This window comes from Aethalodelphis obliquidens, unplaced genomic scaffold (genome assembly GCF_003676395.1).
Source record: "Aethalodelphis obliquidens isolate GAN/ISIS:26980383/991018 unplaced genomic scaffold, ASM367639v1 scaffold37, whole genome shotgun sequence".
NCBI lineage: Eukaryota > Metazoa > Chordata > Mammalia > Artiodactyla > Delphinidae > Aethalodelphis > Aethalodelphis obliquidens.
In genome coordinates, this window is record NW_020837981.1 from 9894940 (window position 1) to 9914074 (window position 19135).

General features: G+C 49.5%; 1 long non-coding RNA gene across 1 annotated transcript in view; it reads right to left on the reverse strand.

Annotated features, from left to right (window-relative positions):
- The window catches only part of LOC113632569 (uncharacterized), a 152127-nt gene that overhangs the window by 28022 nt on the left and 104970 nt on the right, over positions 1–19135 (reverse strand). The gene's annotated exons all lie outside the window — the stretch shown is intronic.

The window sequence follows — 19135 nt, forward strand, 5'->3', positions numbered from 1 at the left end:
GAAAGAAAAGAAAAGGATTTTTAAATTTTTTCCTACTGAGATTTTCGGGAGTTTGGGTTTCGTTTTGTGCAGAGAGCGGCGCAGGTCGGGACTCGCCCGCTCGGCCTCGGCCCGGAGGAGATGCCGCTACCCGCTGTCCCCCTCTTGGCTTTCCAAGCATCCCCCGTTCCGGGCGGCCAACCGGGATCGATTGTGGGTCGGAGGGCGCTTGGGAACCTGTTTCCCAGGCCTGGGGAGGAGAGCGCGTCGGAGCCCTCTTGTCCCTAGGGGTAAAGTGAGTTCGCTTTCCATTTCTCCTCCTGGCTGCGGAGGGCCAAAGGCGGCCACCAGCCGAACCCCTGCAGCCACCACCCTCCCCCCGGGGCTGCTTCCTCTCTCCGGAGTCGGGACCCGCGTCAGGCCGGCGCCGCGGCTGCTTTTCCGCATCCCGATTTCTCTGCAGTCTGCGCTTTATCCCAGTCTGCGCCGCAGGAGAGCGCGCCCGGGCCCAGGACCCGGAAGCCCCTTCCAGCTCAGCCCCGCGAGGGTCCTGGCGCCCATTGTCGGCCTCGCCGGGGCGACCAGGTGGACGCCGACGGCCGTTCTGGGTTGCGAGCTCAGCTCCGCAAAGGCGTGGCGGGACTCTCCGTCCGGGCGCGGATCCCCGCGGGGCGCACCGCTCCCTTCTCCCCAGCTTGAGCGGCAGGACGGAGCTGCCTGAAGCGCCCATGGAAGCAGGCAGAGAAGATGTCTAATCTTTCTGGGAGCGGGGGCGGGTGTCCAAGGCCACCCCCAACCCCCACCCGCGATCACACACACACTCATACTCCAGGCCCGGGCGCAAGTCCTGGTCTCTGGCTGTTTGGGCGCTCGCCCCGCCGGGTCCGCGGGAGTTCTGGGTCCAGAGCTCGCCTTTCCTGGGATCCTGGAATCCTGGAGTCGCGGCGCTGAGCGCGCGCCCCGAACCCTTCTCTCCCCAGGGTCAGGCCGTTCTGGGTTCTCCGAGCCACCGGTCTCCCTCGGCGTCAAGCTCCCCCTGCTGCCTCGGGAAGCTCACCGCCGCGCAGAGGCCGCCCTCGGCCTCAGACTTCGGTCAGTCAACCGCGCGGCCCCCGCCGCCATTTGCTCGAGGGTTGGTGACTCTGAGATTTTTACACCCTCCTCCCAGCGTCAGCCTCATGCCTGCGGGGCCTTTTCCCGGGTTGAACGCAAAGCAGGCCCGGCGACCTCCGGGACGCCGCGGGGAGCTCCTAGGCCTCCTCCTGGAGAGGACTTGGTAGAGGAAGACAGGCTTTGCGTCGCCTACCCGGAGGGGACAGCCTCCCGCGCCTCCGAGCCGCCTGCCCGCACTGCACCCGGGACGACGCCGTCTTGCGCCCACTCTGGTCCGGGTAAGAGAGGCTGGGCTGGGCCTAGCTGGGTCTAGCTTATTGAGAACCTCGGCCGATGGAGTGACTTGTCACCCGCAGGCTCTCGGACAGATACCCACCCCCATGGGATGGGAGGACATTCGAGGAGGTGGTGCGGCCCGAGTCTCGAGGACTCCAGTGTCCACGGCTTGTGACATGAAAACCAGGCCCTTGCTCACCCCTCACCAGCACCAGCCCCACGTTCCTGGCCACTCCGGCCCACACGCTTCGCTCTCCTTTGCTTCGAGTCTTCGGGCAGGGCCACCACACCTTGCCCGCCGGGACCCACTTGGGAGGGAAGGACCTAGAACTTCCCCAGCCCTGGAATTTCAGGTCTGGGACCGGCACGGAGACGAACTGGGCACGCTCGTGCCTTCACGCCCAGTCTCGATATTTTATTAACAAAAATCAAACCCAAAACGCCTTGAAATTTTAATGAGACCGCCTTCCTGGAGAATCTACTCAGAGGCAGTAAAATTCTGGAGCTGGGGGCCGGAGGTTGGGGAAGAAAGCGTTCCCCGACGTGTGAGACGGAGCTGAGTCACCCCCGGCGCCGGGTTAGTGAGGAGAGGGTGCCAGTGTGTGCTGCAGGTCCAGACCAGGCGCGACCCCGCTCGGGGAACAGACGCCCCATCCTCGCTCCGCGCCCCCGGCTCTCCCGCTGTCTCTTGAACTGCCGCGGGATCTTCCGCACGCCAGCCCGCTGCCGCCGAAGCCCGAGCGGAGCGCGGCGCGTCCGCCAGGCGGCGATGTGGAGTCCAGAGGAGCGGGCAAGAGACCCGGAACCCTGGCCAGCGCGCGGCTAGGTGGTCAGCGCGAGACCCCACGCCTCCACTTTCGCACGGTTTTCGAAGCGGTGTCCCGCAGCTCCCTCCTGGTAGTTCCTTGCTCCTCTCCTGCTGCGAACCATGTCCTCCGCGCTTCTCCACCTGCACTAGCTTCTGCTGTTGTGTTCCCCGTGCTCTCTTTTTCTACCCCAGAGGAGTTAGCCCACGTGTCAAGGGCCCCTCCCCATCCTGGGTAGCTCCCACTGACCTCATCAAGGCTCCGACAGGTCACTTCGTCATAGTGAAGTGATCCCCAGACATTCATGCATTCATTCATTCTCATTCTCTGATTATTTCCTACTACCTACCCCTTGCCAAGGACTGCCCATCTCTTTACTCACCCCTGACACAGATGGAGAAACTGAGGCTAAGTCCTGGAAGCCAGTGGCAAGGCCAACAGAGAGAGCCCAAGCTTTTCCCTCCATTCAAGCCCTGCCTCAATCTGTACCTCTGGCAGTGACACTGAGTGACCCTGGTGTGTCTGTGCTGAGTGGTCTTTAAGCAATAAGGAAAGGCAGATGAAAAAACCTTCTAGTTGATGAACTCCCTGTGCTCTGGAAAACGTGTAAAAGTTGCCCAGAAGGTGAGGCCTGTCCCTGGGAGGCCATCTGATGGCCTCTTCTGCACATATTGCCTTACGGTTCCTCATCTATAATACTATGGCTAGAGGCTTGGTGGTGCTCAGAGTGACTGCAAAGCTGCAGGCTGACCTGCTCACTCTGTTAGGCCCAACCCATATTATCCTGTATTATCCATTTAAACCTCACAACAATTCCATGAGGTTGTTAGAAGCTTTACCCCTGTTTTACAGATGAGAAAACTGAGGCTTAGCAGGGGAAGGATACTAGCTTGAGGTTACACAGCTAGTGAGTGATGAAGTCCATGCAGATTCTCACCTTGGCTGCTCTCACCTGAGGCAATTTTAAAGCATAACAATGCCTGATTCAGCTGGGAGAGAGTGTGGTGGACATAACTGTTTTCTTTTTCTTTTAAGTTCTCAGCGTTATTATTATTATTTTACTTTTTATCATGGAGATTTTCAGACATACACAAAGGTAGAGGGAATGGTATACTAGACACCCACAAATCCATCACCCAGCCTCAACAGTTATCAACTCATGACCAATCTTGTTTCCTCTCTGCCCCCTCCTTCTTGCCTCCCCCAACCCATTGATTTGAAGTGAATACAGACATCTTATCATTTCACTTCCTCAGATGTTCATCACTTCCAGCCAGGCTCCCAATCTAGGGCTCATCCTGCTGCCCCCCTTAGTTAAGGCTTAAGTTCAGATAGTGCACAGCAAAGCTGGGATTTGAACTCATTTCTATCAGACCCAGAGCCCCAGCACTTCACCCTACCCTGTGCTGGAGATCCCCCAGAGACCTGGGGTTACTGATCTCTCTCTGCCCAGTGTGACCCTGGGGTTTGCCCAGGGGGTGTCTGGGCTGCAGAAAGACTCTTGAGCCCCTGGTGAAGCAGCAGTGCCTGATGGGACACCCACAGCACAAGGGGCGTTCTGAGAGAACAGCTTAAAGCCACATGGTACAGTGCAAAGAGCACAAATTTGGGGTCAGGCTGGTCTAAATCGAACTCTAGCTCCACCACTGGCTCAACTCTATCACTCAGTTTATCTGGGCTTCAGTTTTCTCATCTGTAAAATGGAGATATGGATACCCACCTAAGAGGGTTGTGACGCTCAAATGAAATCATTAGTGTGAGAATTCCCAACCTACTGTCTGGCCCATACTGGCTCTTAGTAAAGACAGATTTCTTTCCTTCTTCTCTTCCCAAAGTATTGTTTCATTATGACCAGCCCCCTTGCTCAAGAACTAACTGTGGCTCCCTGTGGTTCACTGGTTCAAATTCTCAGTCTACTATCTGGCCATCAGAGTGCCTATAACCATGGTTCATCTTCAAAGACCTGGCCTCTCTTTGCCTGTTCTACCTTGTGTCTCACCAGTCTTCACAGTCCAGACCCTCTTCCAGCCAGCTAGCCCCCCAACACCTTGCTTATGCTCATCATACACTTCTTCCTTGGAATGCCTTCCTCCTCCCCCATCCTTCAGAACTTTCTCAAGACTCATTTTCAGGAAGCCCTCCAGGTTTCTCTCTCTCACACACACACACACACACACACACACACACACACTTTCCCTCACTTTGCATTCCCTCAGAACTTAATGCAATGGCAGAGGGTAGACATATAAAGGCCACTGGACTAGGGATAAGGACCCCAGGGTTTGAGTAGTGCCTCTTCATAGTTGTGTGACCATGGACAAGCCACTTATGGCCTCTGGGAAACTTGTCTCCAAAACTGTTATTTGTCTACACACACCATGGGCAGCACATTTACCAACACTAATAACGTTAATAAGTAGCATGCATTTCACACTTACTTCCAGGCCCTCATCTAGTCCTATTACTACTACTATACTACTATCCTCCTTTTACAGGTGAAGAAACTGAGGACTACAGAGAAGTCACATGTCTGTGCTCCAGCACTGGAGTCCTTAACCACTGTACTTCACTGTTCTAGTCCCTGTGCCTGGAATCTTTGCCCTCTACCTTATTTTCCTAAGTACCAGCAACTCAAAACTCCTGCTTCAAATCTCTGGCCAGTGTCACCTCCTCCGGGAAGCCCCCCAGGTCCTTCCCATTAGATCCAATGCCCTTCTCTTTGCTCCTGTAGCACCTGTCCATCCCATCATACTCTCTTTACATTTTCCTCCCAGCCTGGACTCTGAGGCACTGGGGAGGAGGGACTGTCTCCTGTACCTATTCCTAGTCCTGGCAGCTAGCTTGGTACCTGGAACCTAGTAGATGTTCAATAAGTGTTGGAGAGAAGGAGGGAAAGGGAAGGAAAGTGGTGGGGCAGGGTGGGGGAAGAAAGAGAAAAACAAAAGACAGAAGGGAGGAAATATGCAAAAGAATTGGGCCCTCTTGGACAGGATGATTCTTCCAAAGAGGAGAGGAGGAGGAGAAGTAGCAGTGGGCTTAGAGGAACTTTGGATGTCTTTGCCCCTGGCATAAAACGAGGCCTGGCGAGCTTCCATGCATCAGTTAGAAACTGCATTTGCTGACAATAACAAAGACCCTTAAAGAGTGGCTTAAAGAAGATAAATGTTCTCTTCTCTCAGTCTGGAGGTGAATGGTCCAGGCTAAGAATGGCCTTTGGTCATCAGGCACCCAGGGTCCTCTGCCTTCCTCTGTGCCAGCCCAACCAGGAAGCTTTCATCCTCATGTCGTCTCTGAGTCCAAAATGGCTGCTGGAGCTCAGCTACCATCACCTCATTCCAGACAATAGGAAGGAGGAGTGAAAAGAGGTAAAAGGGTCCCTCCCTTTTAATGAGTTTTTCTGGAATCCACAGACAACTCCTCAGCTTATACCTCATTGGGCAGAACCTAGTCACATGGCCACTCTTAGCTGCAAGGGAGGCTGGGAAATGTAATGTTTAGCTGGGCACACTGCTGCCTCAAATCAATTCAGTGTTCTGTTACTCAGGGGAGCAAGAAGGATGGGAGCTGGGGTAGGACATTAGCAGACTCCTCTGCAATCCGCAGAAGGGGTTACCCAGAACTGGAGTCAGGAGAGAGCTCTCTTGTTGGTGGCCTTCCAGAGGGTCACTGGTTGGTGACTTGCACCGCTAAACCACAGATTCTTGTTGATAAAGTGAGCAGGGGTGGCACTTGATAAGTTCTCAAAAGTTGTAGTTCTTGTTCCTCTTATGTGCCTGGAGTCGTATACTGCAATGATTTAGAGTGGGATTTGTCAAAAAGTAATTTTTATCCCCATAAAGATCTTTGGTTAGGGACCTGTTCATTTTCGCCATGCACCCCACACACAGCACCAAGCCAGGAAGAAGGGACCGATCATCTTTGAAAAAAGAACAACAACGAAAATAAAATCTCATGGGATGAAAGGGAGTAGCATTGTAAACCTACCTCCCACCCCCTTCCATGTTATTGGAAAAAAACTGAATACAGCCTCCAACTCAAAACAGAGGCAGACCAATGCTAAATCAACTTTGCACTAACCTTACCTTAAATAATTACAAGGTAACTACAGAAAGGTAAAAGACACAACCAAAAAGAACACAAACGTTATCACTGAATCATAGTGACCCTCGAGTGAGTTCTAATCATGCCTCCATACACCCACACCGGCCCTTGGGACACACCTATGCCGGGTCCTGGGGAGTAGAGGTGGCAGGGGCGTGCAGGGGGGGCAGATTCGGAAAAGGGAAGACTTAGGGAGACTCCTAAGACTGAAAGTGGTAAGCAGAAAGCAGGAACAGGGAATGCATGAATGTGAGCAGTTTGGTTGCCCTGTTGCTGGACGCTTCCTCCGCCTTAGGTCTCAAAAAGGGAGAGAGATTTCAGAGTTCTCGGCTAAATTCTTTGCATGTCTCTCTGCGTCTCTGCCATTTTTCTTTCACACGCTTTATAAACAACTCTCCCCCACATCCTCCAGGGGCGATTCCTATGGTGTGGGAATTCTATACCTTCCACATCACTAGTTCTTAAGCCTTTTGTGGGTTGAGGGAAGGATGCAGAAACCACAGCCTTTTTTTTTTTTTTTTTTTTTTTTTTGAGAATCCAATAGATAAAAGCAATGGCCCATATACTCAACATTGGAAAAATAATTTCAGGAGGTTCATGAGCCTGCAGATTTTAAATCCTTGATATTGAAGGAAATCCAAGATTTTAACTATAAAAAGAGCAGGCCCTTGGGAAACACCCTGAGGGACTCTGGGTTTTCCTTGCTAAATTTTTCTGACCATGGCTACATTCCAACTACTCTGTGTGATTAACTGTAACAAATAACATTTATGTCAACCTACTACAGGCCGGTGTTAACCTGTGCAACCTTCACAATAACTCTATGAAGTTGGGCACTATCACTGGCCCCACTTTATGGAGGAGGAAACTGAGGCACAGAGAGGTAGAATGATTTGCCCAAGACCACACAGCTAGGAAGTGGCAGAACTGGGATTGTGTTATAGGCTACTGGACTCCAGGGCCATTATTTTTGTGCTTTTCACCACTGCATAGTGGCCTTTACCTCTCTGTACACTGAAGCCACATAAACCTACCTAACCCTAATGCAGGTGTCAGGCCCCACCTAGTAGTGTGTTGGAATCAGCTCATACTGGCTCATAAGAGCCAATTGTGCACATCTCTTCCCACCTCGACTTTCTGTGATGTGATGGTGATAGCTTGAAATCAGCCATGGTGGGAGTATTTACACCACAGCAATTGGCAAACACTCTAAGTGAAGGCGTTCCCCCCACCAGAGAGCTGTTGATTAAGCATTTACCAGCACACCACTGGACCCAGTTATTCTAGTCCCAACTCAAATAGCTGCAACCTGCACATCCAGCAGCCTGAGCCCCGAGTCCGTGGGAAGCAAGGATCTTCCTCCCAGTCAGTGAGGAGGATTTGGATGTGGTCTGCCGCCCCCAGGCTTAGTGTGGGGATAATTAGGGAGAATGTAGCCTCCTCTCTGACCCGACTGTATGCAGGCTGTCTTCCAGCTGCCCTCAGCACCTTCCCTGTCCTAGAACCCAGGCTTGGTCAGCTGGGATCCAGATCCTTTACACCATTCTGGCAGCCCACCTTATGTGAGAGCCCTTGGCCGCCTAGAAGCCTCAGCAGCCTGCTGCTCTACACCCCTGCCATTGGACCCTTAGCTATTGATGCCAGCCAGATCTGGTTTAACCCCTTCCCTTTGGGGTTAGTCACAGGCAGCGGGCCCCTCCCTCCAGCCCCACTAGATACCAGCCCCACTCCCTCTCCACCTTCTGGGAGCACCCAGCAAACTGCCCAGCTGGGACCAAGACAGTTGTGACAATGCACATTCTCTGACTTTTGTCCACAGGGAAACCCCATCCAACAGCAAGGATTCCAGTGGGCTAGGCCTAGGGTGGAGCCTTCCCTGGTGCCCTCTCACCAAGCAGAATCTTGGACCATAGGAAAGAAATGGATTATTATGACTATTATCATTTAGTGAGTATTTTCCTTGTGCCAAGAGCTTTATATTTCTTTATATCATCTTTTTTAATCCCTACAAGATCTCTAGGAGATAAGTATTATATTAATCTCATGCTTAAAAAGAGAAAATTAAGATTCAGAGAGGTTAGGTAACATGCCTGAAGTCACACAGCTAACAAGTGGTGAGCTGAAGGCCAGAGCTGTCTCACTTAAAGCCCCATGCCTTAAAACCTGTGTACTTCAACTGACAGGTACTGATCTAAGAGCTGACAGAAAGTCCACAGTGGCTTCCTTCTCCAGCCCCCAGGGAAATATGGGAAAGGCAGCCCCTCTTGCCTCCCTTGGGGTTCCCTGGGGAAGTCCCCAAGAGGAGAGGAAAGACAACCTTGGTCACCTGTGGCAAAGCTACTGCCCAGTCAGAGCTGTGCTCCACCAAACATAGAAAGTGAGCGTTCAGTGGCAAGCACGTCATGAGTACCTGCTGCATACACAGCATTCTCTTAGGCATGGAGGTAGTGGGAAGACGACTAGGACATGGTGTCTGCCCTCAAATAACTTACTGTCCAATCTACTGGGTTACAGAAAAGTTGCTGCCTTAAGGCGTGTGATAAGGGCTATGATCACTGGAGGCACAGGACTAATTCTGATAGGAGGATGCTGAAATCATGGGGGAAGAGGCAGCACTTAATCTGGGCTTGGACAATGAATAGGCATTTCATGGCTGGAAAATGGGGGATTTGGGAAACCAGGAGGACGGACGAGCAAGGTCAAAGGCATGGAGGCAGGACGCCCCATGAGGGTGTTTGGTAGGGATGCAGCTGTGGCAGGGGGAGTGGGTGGGAATGTGATAGGAACAGATGGCGTCCTGTTCTTCGCTAAGCAATGGGGAGCCATCAGAGGTCTTTGAGCAGAGGAGTACCATTATGGGATAGAACAGTGAGACTGGAGATGAAGAGACCAAGACATCAGGTGGTTCAGACAGGAGAAGATGACAGCTGGAAGCAGGGGAGAGGCTGCAGGACAGACAAAGCAAGAACAGTCCTAGGGGTCAGCGAGGAGATATGATGGACTGGACTCAGTGAAGGGCAGGGGCTGGAAAGGAGAGAGGAAAGGCAAATATGATCCTGAGGTCTTGGCCTAGGGTATTGGGCTACACTGCCGTAACAAAGAGACCCACCCCCGCCCCCAATACAGTGACTTAAATCAGATGGAAGTTTCTCTCGGGTCTCTGGTATCTGTGCTGGTCAGGCTGCTCTGCTCCATGACATCATTCAGCGACCCAAGTGCCTTCCATCTTGGTGTTCCTTCATCCCCTAGGATATTGTGCTCATTGGTGTGATTAGATATGGGCACTATTCCCACCCAGGGGAAGGGGAGAGGAGGGAAGTCCAGGGCAAGCAATGTCCTTTGGAACAAGTGAGGAAGAAGTTGCTAGTAATCACCTGGCCACACCCAGCTTCACGGGAGGCTGTGAAATGTCATTTCTGCCCCGTGGGTGGCCGTGTGCAAGGAAGAACGGGAGAATAGATTTGGGATGGAGGGCTAACCAGGAGTCGGCCACATCTGGGTACCTGGAAGAAATCCTGAGGGGGAGCAGGCTTTGGCAGGGAGATACAGAGTGTACGTTTTGTACAGGTTGAGTTTCTCACACCTGCAGGAGGTCAGGGCTGGAGATGTAAGTTTGTGAGTAGTTAGCAGAAGAGCGGGCTAAAACCTGGGGTGTGAGGTATAGGGACCCTGGGAGAGACAAGAGAAGAAGAAAATTGGACTAAGGGTGGAACCTGAGACTCTTGAGGAAGGCCTAGGAGGAAGAGTCACGTTGCCAATAGTATTTTGTTTTTTTCCTTTTTAATTTTCTAAATTGAAGTATACTTGATGTATAATACTATATTAGTTTCAGGTGTACAACATTTTGATTCAGTCGTTTTATAGACTATACTCCATTTAAAGTTATTACAAAATAATGGCTACGTTTCCCTGTGCTGTACGATATACCCTTGTTGTTTGTTTGTTTATTTATTTATTTATTTGCGGTACGCAGGCCTCTCACTGTTGTGGCCTCTCCCGCTGCGGAGCACAGGCTCCGGACGCACAGGCTCAGCAGCAATGGCTCATGGGCCCAGCCGCTCTGCAGCATGTGGGATCTTCCCGGACCGGGGCACGAACCCGTGTCCCCTGCATTGGCAGGTGGACTCTCAACCACTTCGCTACCAGGGAAGCCCTGTTTATTTATTTTATACATAGTAGTTTGTGTCTCTTAATCCCATACCCCTATCTTGCTCCTCCCTGCTTCCTTCTCCTCAGGTGTAACCACTAATTTCTTCTTTATATCTGTGAGTCTGTTTCTGTTTTGTTATATACATTCACTTGTTTTATTTTTTTTAGATTCCACATATAAATAATAACACAGAGTATTTGTCTTTCTCTGTCTGACTTATTTCACTAAGTATAATACTCTCGAGATCCATCCACATCATTGGAAATGGTGGAATTTTATTCTATTTAGGGCTGAGTAATATTCCATTGTGTATATCTATATTTACCACATCTTCTTCATCCAGTCATCTGTTGATGGACACTTAGGTTGCTTCCATATCTTTTGCCAGAGGGACGAGGGTCACAGGAGAAGCCTCTGTGACAAAGAGGCAGACCCAGGGGACCAGGGATGGGGAGGTGGTTAGAAGCACCACATCCAGGGGTGACAAGAGACCTCAGAGGGGACTTGGCTCCAGAGCCAGGATCCCCAACTAGGCGGCAGGGTAGGGGGGCTTGGTAGTGAGGTGAGCACAGCTGCACAGCCAGAGCATTACTGGGGTACACTGTGAAATGCTCACCACAATCAAGTTAGTTAACACATCCATTACCTCACATAGTTACCATGCGTGCACGCGCGTGTGTGTGTGTGGTAAAAACACTAAAGATCTACTCTCTTAGCAAATTTCAAGTGTACGATACAGTATTGTTGACTATAATCGCCATGCTGTTGACTATAATCGCCATGCTGTTGACTATAATCGCCATGCTGTATACAAGATTCCCAGACCTTATTCATCTTATAGCTTTAAGCTTATATGCTTTGACCAACATCTCATTTCCTCCACTCCCCGCCACCCCATCCCAGGCAACCACCATTCTACTCTTTCCTTCTATGAGTTTGACTATTTTATTTATTTATTTATTTATTTATTTTATTTTATTTTTTGCGGTACGCAGGCCTCTCACTGTTGTGGCCTCTCCCACTGCGGAGCACAGGCTCCGGACGTGCAGGCTCAGCGGCCATGGCTTACGGGCCCAGCCGCTCCACGGCATGTGGGATCGTCCCGGACCGGGGCATGAACCTGCGTCCCCTGCAGTGGCAGGTGGACTCCCAACCACTGCGCCACCAGGGAAGCCTGTTTGACTATTTTAGATGATATATGTGGTATCATGTAGTGCTTGTCCTTTGTGTCTGGCTTATTTCACTCAGCATAATGTTCTCCAGGTTCATCCGTGCTGTTGCAAATAACAGGATTTACTTCTTTTTTATGGCTGAATAATATTCCATGGTGTGTGTGTGTGTGTGTGTGTGTGTGTGTGTGTGTGTCTGTGTGTGTGTGTTTGTCCTTATGTTTACTTCTAGGAGCTTTATGCTGTCAAGTCTTACATTTAAGTCTTTAGTTAATTTTTGTGTAAGATTAGGGTATGTTGATTTCTTGGGGCTTTATCCCTATGCCTGGCATCAAATTCTACACATCCCAGGTCTGTGGCCAAAGTCCCCTCTCTATGCACCCTGAGAGTTCAATACTAGGACCAATGCCTGACAGGGCAAAGGTCCGGCCATTGATCAAGTAGCTGACACGCTGACTGACTGATAGATCAATTAAGCACTCGACAGATTGCCAGGTCAATGATTGACAGACAGACTAGTAGCCTGGTTGTCTGAGGGCAGTGCTGAGGACAGTGTTCGCACCTTAGGTATCTTTATCCCAACCAACACTTAGCAGGGCCTGGCTCAGAATAAATGCTTAATAAATGGCTGCCATATTAGTACTATGGCTCATCTAGCTGCAAAAGAGACTGGGAAATGTATTTTGTTAAAATCAATTACAAAATTAGGGCTCTAGGACAGGAAAAAAGGAGAATGGAGATTGGAGGGCCAAGTGGCCTCTGCCATAACGGGACGGTGATGAACTCTGCTTAAGGGATGCAGGCACTGGAGGACCACATCTCAAGTTCAGAAGTGAATTTGCACGGAGCTTAGGAATGGGATTACCTCCTCTGCAGAACTATCAGAGGTCCACAATTTCTCCCCTTTACCCATTAGTATCCTAGGGAGGTGCTCAGCTAAGAAGCAGTGAGAGACCACCTGTGCCCGTTGAAATGACTGCTTTTTATTTCCAAAGGCCTGGCCTTGAGGAAGTATAGTCTTAACGTCTTCTGTAATTTTGCTCATCACAAAATCTTACTTAAGTTCCTATTTAAGACCTGGCCTCAGTGCCCCGATTACTGTTGATCCTAAATCTTTTGCAGACAGGACCCATCAGGGTCACAGGCTTCAATTCAGAAGTAAGAAGCAAAAGTTCTAAAAATGCTCCCTTGCCTCTTTGCTGTAATGGCCTTATTCAGAGCAAAAGGGCAACCTCAGCATACAGGTACTGTGCGAAGCTCCAGGGCTCTGGCACCTGGTTCAAATTCCAACTCTGTCCTGACTGGCTCTGTGACCTTGGGCACATCATTCAACCTACCCTCACCCCCAAAGCCTCAGTTTCCTCATCTATAACATGGGATGAGAATAATAATACCAACCTCATGGGGTGGTATTGGTATCCGTGGTGAGAACAGGTCCTGGCAGTTGGTAAGAACTCAAAAACTCTTAGGCGTTATTAGAAATGGACACAGTTGTTTCAGCCTGTGTTTTCTGCCTCCCCAGCTTCTTGAGGGGTAAACGGCCCTGTCTTTTCCATCTCATGTGCCCCCTCCTTCTCCCCCAGGCACAGAGTAGAGAATCCTGCTGCCAGGTCACTCTGGATACAGAGCTGGTGTGCAGTGAACGGGTCTGTGGTTTACACGCTTCTCTTCCCACCCGGGTGCCCTGCACTCTTCCCTCTGCTTCAGCACATCCCACCCCGAGTTCTGAGGTGGCTGGTGCTGTGCTGTGGGTGCGTGGTGCACACCCCCACTCCACTTTAAAGAAGCATGGTGTCTAATGCACAGATGCCCTACACACCTTGCATTCAGATCGCCCCTCTCCCAGAGCAAAGGATAACGGGGTGAAAATGAAATTTGCTTGGGAGCATCCCTCTGGCTCCTTGGATGTCACTTTTCTGTGTATTTATGGTAATCATCCCTGCAACAAAAACAGTGACTTCACTGTTCTAAATAATAAGCTAATTTGTTACAGCTAATTACTCAAGGACTTCCTTAATCTCAATTAAAAGATCCGAGAGGATTCTTGCCCCCTCTCATGCCAGTGTTCCTGAAGATTCCCCTAATGTATTCTGGATCACAGATTAGTGGGGAGCTGAGAATGGTCCGTGCTGGGCAGAGCTGCTAAAATCCATCCCAGCAACGTGAAGCAGTGATTTATTGTGACATGGAATGTGGGACATTTCCCCAGCTTTTGTGATTGTGGTAATGAAGCTGTAAACCAAATAGCATGAAATGAGGCAAGGCCTTACAATTTAATCAGCTCGTAAACAGATCTACTGCATCAAGCAAATGACATTATTATCCATCCGAAGTAAATCATGCTAATCTCGGGAGATAAAATCAACATCGTTAATGGTCACATGTCATATTCATCAACACTAAACCATCCCCTTTGACAGATTAATCCTAACTACAGCTCCCAGGATGTATGGTAATAGGGCTTGTAGCATGCATTTCACTCCGCGCTAGGCTAACCAGCACTCTTAAGCTGCTATTACAAATAATTTTTTTATTGATTTACATATTTTAAAATGCATTTAAGGTGAGGCACCATTAAAAACCCTGTCACCCACCCATATTTCTTCCCTCCATCCCCAGACTTTATTAATAGGAACGGGAAGACAAACGCAGTAAGCCTTATAAATACTTTGTTTAGGGCACTGTTAGGGGTAATTAAGATAGGGACCACGGTTCTTTTTGGGAAGAAGGACAGGTGAGGAACAGAAGGGGTGACGGGAAAAAAGGACCCTCTTGTGGTTCACAGATAAAGGGAAATTGCAGCTTCCTTTGTTTCCTGTTTTCCCTAGAGGTGCCAGGAAGAAGGGAGATAAATTCTCCCCCAAATCTGCTCTCAGAGCCTTCCCTCTCCCCCTTTCTCTCACATCCTACCTCCACCCCATCAACTCAGCCTCATGGTATGTGCATCTGTGCCGGCATTTCGGTCATTGTATCCTGCCTGCTGACTCCAAACATCAAATGTATTTATTTATCATGAGACTGACCTAGGATGAATGCTCCTGGAAAAGTGTCCACTACTCAAAATGTCACTTCCCCTCAACAGGCTGTGCATTATACTGACAGGCGTACTTTCAGAGGCCCCTGAATGACAAGGATGGATGGAGGGCTGCCATAGCAGCTGGCACTGCCGCCTGGGCTGAGTGAGCGAGTGGGCGGATGGGTGAGTGAGTGGGTGACCAAATTATCCACACTGTCCCCCAGAGCACAGGGGCATGACAAGAGATACAGCATGGAGACTTTCAAGGCTGCATTTCTCAGCAGCAAGCAGAGAACAACCCACCTTCTCCAAGCCAGCCTTCCAATGGGCACTTTCGAGGGGCTTCCTGTCTACCTGGAGAGCCAGGGGTGGGTGGAGAGCAGGAAAGAGGGGGTTATCCTCCTTCTGAGTGAAGAGAATGCGGGGTCCCAGGATCCCCACTTTTGGCTACGCAGACCTTGCACTGCACGATGGCATTCCTGAGAATTATTCAGTGCAGCAACCCTGAGGTCACCATTGAGTCAGGCCTACATCAACCTGGGTAGAAATCCAGGAAGCAGATGGATTTGAGAGGAAAGTGTGCCAGAACTGAGCTACTAAACTCAGCGGAAGCGCTTCTCCTGATGCACTGAAGAGGCCCCACCTCGGCCTGAACGGACTAAGTAAGAGGCAGGCATGTCCAGATGCCCCACAGCAGGCCGCATAGAGACCTCCTCCTGCCAAGATGTATTTTAGAGGTGGGGTGGCTGATAGATACAACAGGACCCCGAACTGCCCCGCCAACCCAGGTCTGTTTTGTAAAATTGCTTCTATTGATTAGACCAACGAATAAAATGATGCTGAGGGTAAATTAACTTCAGGGCTTGGGTGGCACCAAGTTCAAGTGGTTGGAACCCACTGAGCTATAAGAATCTCTAAAGATTTTGTGCCTGGGGTTTTCCATGATCCTCACTGAGAACCGTGGAGGTTGCCTGCTCTGATTTTTGGGGAAAGACCTGACCCTCAGCTATCTGGGCTGAGTTAGTTGGTTGAGGAAAGTGGATGGTAAACTTTAGTGTGAGTCAAAAGCACCTAGGGGCAAATTGGTACAACCACTACAGAGAAAAGTATGGAAGTTCCTTAAAAAACTAAAAATAGAACTACCATATGATTCAGCAATCCCACTCCTGGGCATATACCCTGAGAAAACCATAACTCAAGAAGATACATGCCCCCCAATGTTCATTGCAGCACTATTTTCAATAGCCAAGACATGGAAACAACCTAGATGTTCATTGACAGAGGAATGGATAAAGAAGATGTGGTACATATATACAATGGAATATTACTCAGCCATAAAAAAGAATGAAATAATGCCATTTGCAGCAACGTGGATGGACCTAGAGATTATCATACTAAGTGAAGAAAGTCAGACAAAGACAAATATCATATGATATCACTCGTATGTGCAATCTAATTTTTTAAAATGATGCAGATGAACTTATTTACAGAACAGAAACAGACTTACAGATATCAAAAACAAACTTACGGTTACCAAAGGGGAAATGTGGACAGGGGGAGGATAAATCAGGAGCCTGGGATGAACACACACACACTACTATAGATAAGATAGATAACCAACAAGGACCTACTGTATAGCACAGGGAACTCTACTCAATAGTCTGTGATAACCTGTATGGGAAAAGAATCTGAAAAAAGAATGAATATACTTATATGTATAACTGAATCCCTTTTCTGTACACCTGAAACTAACATAACGTTGTAAATCAACTATACTCCAATAATTTTTTTTTTAAAAGCTCCTAGGGGTTTGTTAAAACACAGATAGCTGGTTTCCACCTGCTGGTTTCTTAATCGTTAAGTCCAAGTTCAGGCTGGAGAATTTGCATTTCTAGCAAGTTCTCAGATGGTCCTGATGTTGCTGGTACAGGGACCACACTTTGAAAACCAGGGTTTGGGGGCAGGAACACCTACACCAGGGAGGGGCAGAGGTGGCAGGGAGGGAGGTGTAGGTGGGTAGCATTGGATTCCCGGGTACAGGTTAGAAGCCCAGAGTTGGGTCACAGCAGGAAGCTGGGGCCAGAAACAGGAAGTGAGGTTAGGAGTGGGAGTTCCAAGGCTCTGAGGGCTTTCCTATTCTAAGTTTCTGTGACTCTGAGGATGCAAGCAAGCAAAGCAGGCCTGATGAACCAGCGTCCAGAACCGCAGAGGTCAAGGCCAGAAGCAACAAGTGTCCTGGAGACCAGAGTTGAATTTTAGCCCAAGCCCCAACTCTGACTTGTGTTTCCTGCAGTCCATCCCTTTCCCTCTCTGGTTTTCCCCTTCCTTGCCTTCTCTCTGAAGAGGGAGTGCTGCACTAGATTTCCTGCAAAATCCTTTCCGTGTCTGATAGGTGTGAGGTTATGCCAGTGTTTCCCAAAGAGCACCGGATGGAACACTTGCTCTCTTTGAAAAATGGGTTTCATGGTCAGCTAAGTTTGGAAAAGTTTTCAAAACATAAGCCCCTCCTGGATTTATAATTTATATTCACATGTTAGGGACTGAGCCAGGCTCTTCAGAGTCCTGAAGTCAGGAAACCTGTTTAACTTTATTTAATCCAGCATTTCCCAAACTTACTGGACCACGGAATCTTTTTCCCACTTAACACCTATTAGCACCCCTAACACCTATTAACACTGGGGTTAATACAGAACATACTTTGGGAAACACTGGCCAACGCCAATGGCTGAGACAAGAGGCAGATGAATACACCAGCATCTTTTCTCCCATGCCCGAAGGTACAGCCACTTCCCCTCAGCTCCCAGCACCTTGGTGCACTGGCACATCAGCAAACATCTACTGAGCATCTGCCACCTGCCAGGGACTGAGCCAGGCACTCAGCTAATAGACAGATGGCTCTTGCCCTCAACAAGCTCTCTGGCTGGGGTGGTAGGGGAGAGCCTGTGTACTGCCTTGGTCCGGCAGGGAACTTTGAGATTCTCACCAAGCTTGTGGCCTTTGTCCCTCCTTTTCCATGGGCTGACATCAATTTACCATTGGTTTCACTAGTAGGTTTACTCTCTTCAGTCTCACCTTCCTATAAACATGTTCATTCATTCACTTAACAAAAATATACTGAGCACTTATTTCCTACCAGATACTATCATGGGATATAGTAGAGAATGAAACAGGCAAAAATTCCTGTCCTCATGGAGCCTACATTCCAACAGAGAAGGATAAGCAGTGAATAAATAAAATACATGGCATATCAGATGGTAACAAGTGCTAAAGTAGAGAGGGGGTAGGCAATGCCGAGGGAGTTTTACTATTTTAAATGGAGACGGGGATGTCAGGGAAGGCCTCGCTGACTTGTGTGTAAGAATCTGAAGGTGTGAGAGAGTGAGCCAGGTGGAAGAGTGTTCCAGGGAGAGGGAGAAGCATGTGCAAAGGCCCTGGGGTGGGAGTATGCCTAGTGTGTTTGACACACCGCTAGGAGACCAACATGGCTGGAGAAAATGAGAGAGGATGAAGAGCAGAAAAGGGTCAGAAAGATGACAGGGGCCAGAGTACTAGACCCTGAGTGGGATGGAAAGCCTTCTGAGCAGAGAAGATGACACAATATGACTTGTCTTTCAAAATAACTTAATGTGATTTATATACAGTGTATGCAAAGTCCCTGCAGAGAGCCAAAGAAAGTGATATCAGGTCATGAAGCTGTAGGTTCCTGGTGCGGGTCACGTGGCCCTTCTGCTTACGGCCATCCCCCAAATCTGCTCTCGGAGCCTTCCCTCTCCCCCTTTCTCTCACATCCTACCTCCACCCCATCAACTCAGCCTTATGGTATGTGCATCTGTGCTGGTGTTTCGGTCAAAAAAGAGTGGGAAGGGTATGAGGATAGAGGGATGCAGGTATGGAGATGGGCAGGAAGCTCTGAAAGCCAAACCGTTTCACAGATGTGTAATATTTCCACTTTGTGCCAAGCACTGTTTGAGGCCCATTCACTTAGATCCTCTTTATGAACTCTGAATTAACCCTGTGAGGTGGGAAATTCCTATTCTTGTTTTGCATTTAAGAACCTTGTGAGTCAAAGGAGTTAACTGACTTGCCAATTCACACATTTCACCAGTGGCAGAACCCAGGGCTCCCAAATTCTCTCATTCCAGTGCTCTTTCGTCAGCCTCGCACTGTCCGGTATTGGGAATGGTATCTGGACCGCCTCACTTTCCAGGGAAGCACTTTTCAGACAGGTACATCCCTTAGTGTTGACTCCATATACCCTGTAGGTACCAAGAGTCTGCAAGGTGAGTGTCTTAGATTGGAAACAGATGCTGGAGATGATGGAGAGTTGCATGTAGAAGGTTTATGGGGGAATGCTCTGGGGATACACATGTAAGGAAACTAGGAAGACAGGACTGAGATGAGGGGAAATCTGACAGCAAATGAGACTGCAGCAGAGACCTCAGCCCCCAAACACAGCAGAATGGTCCAAGGATGATGCCTGGGGATGCCTCATGGGCACCTGATCCAAGCTGGGCCAATCAGAGAT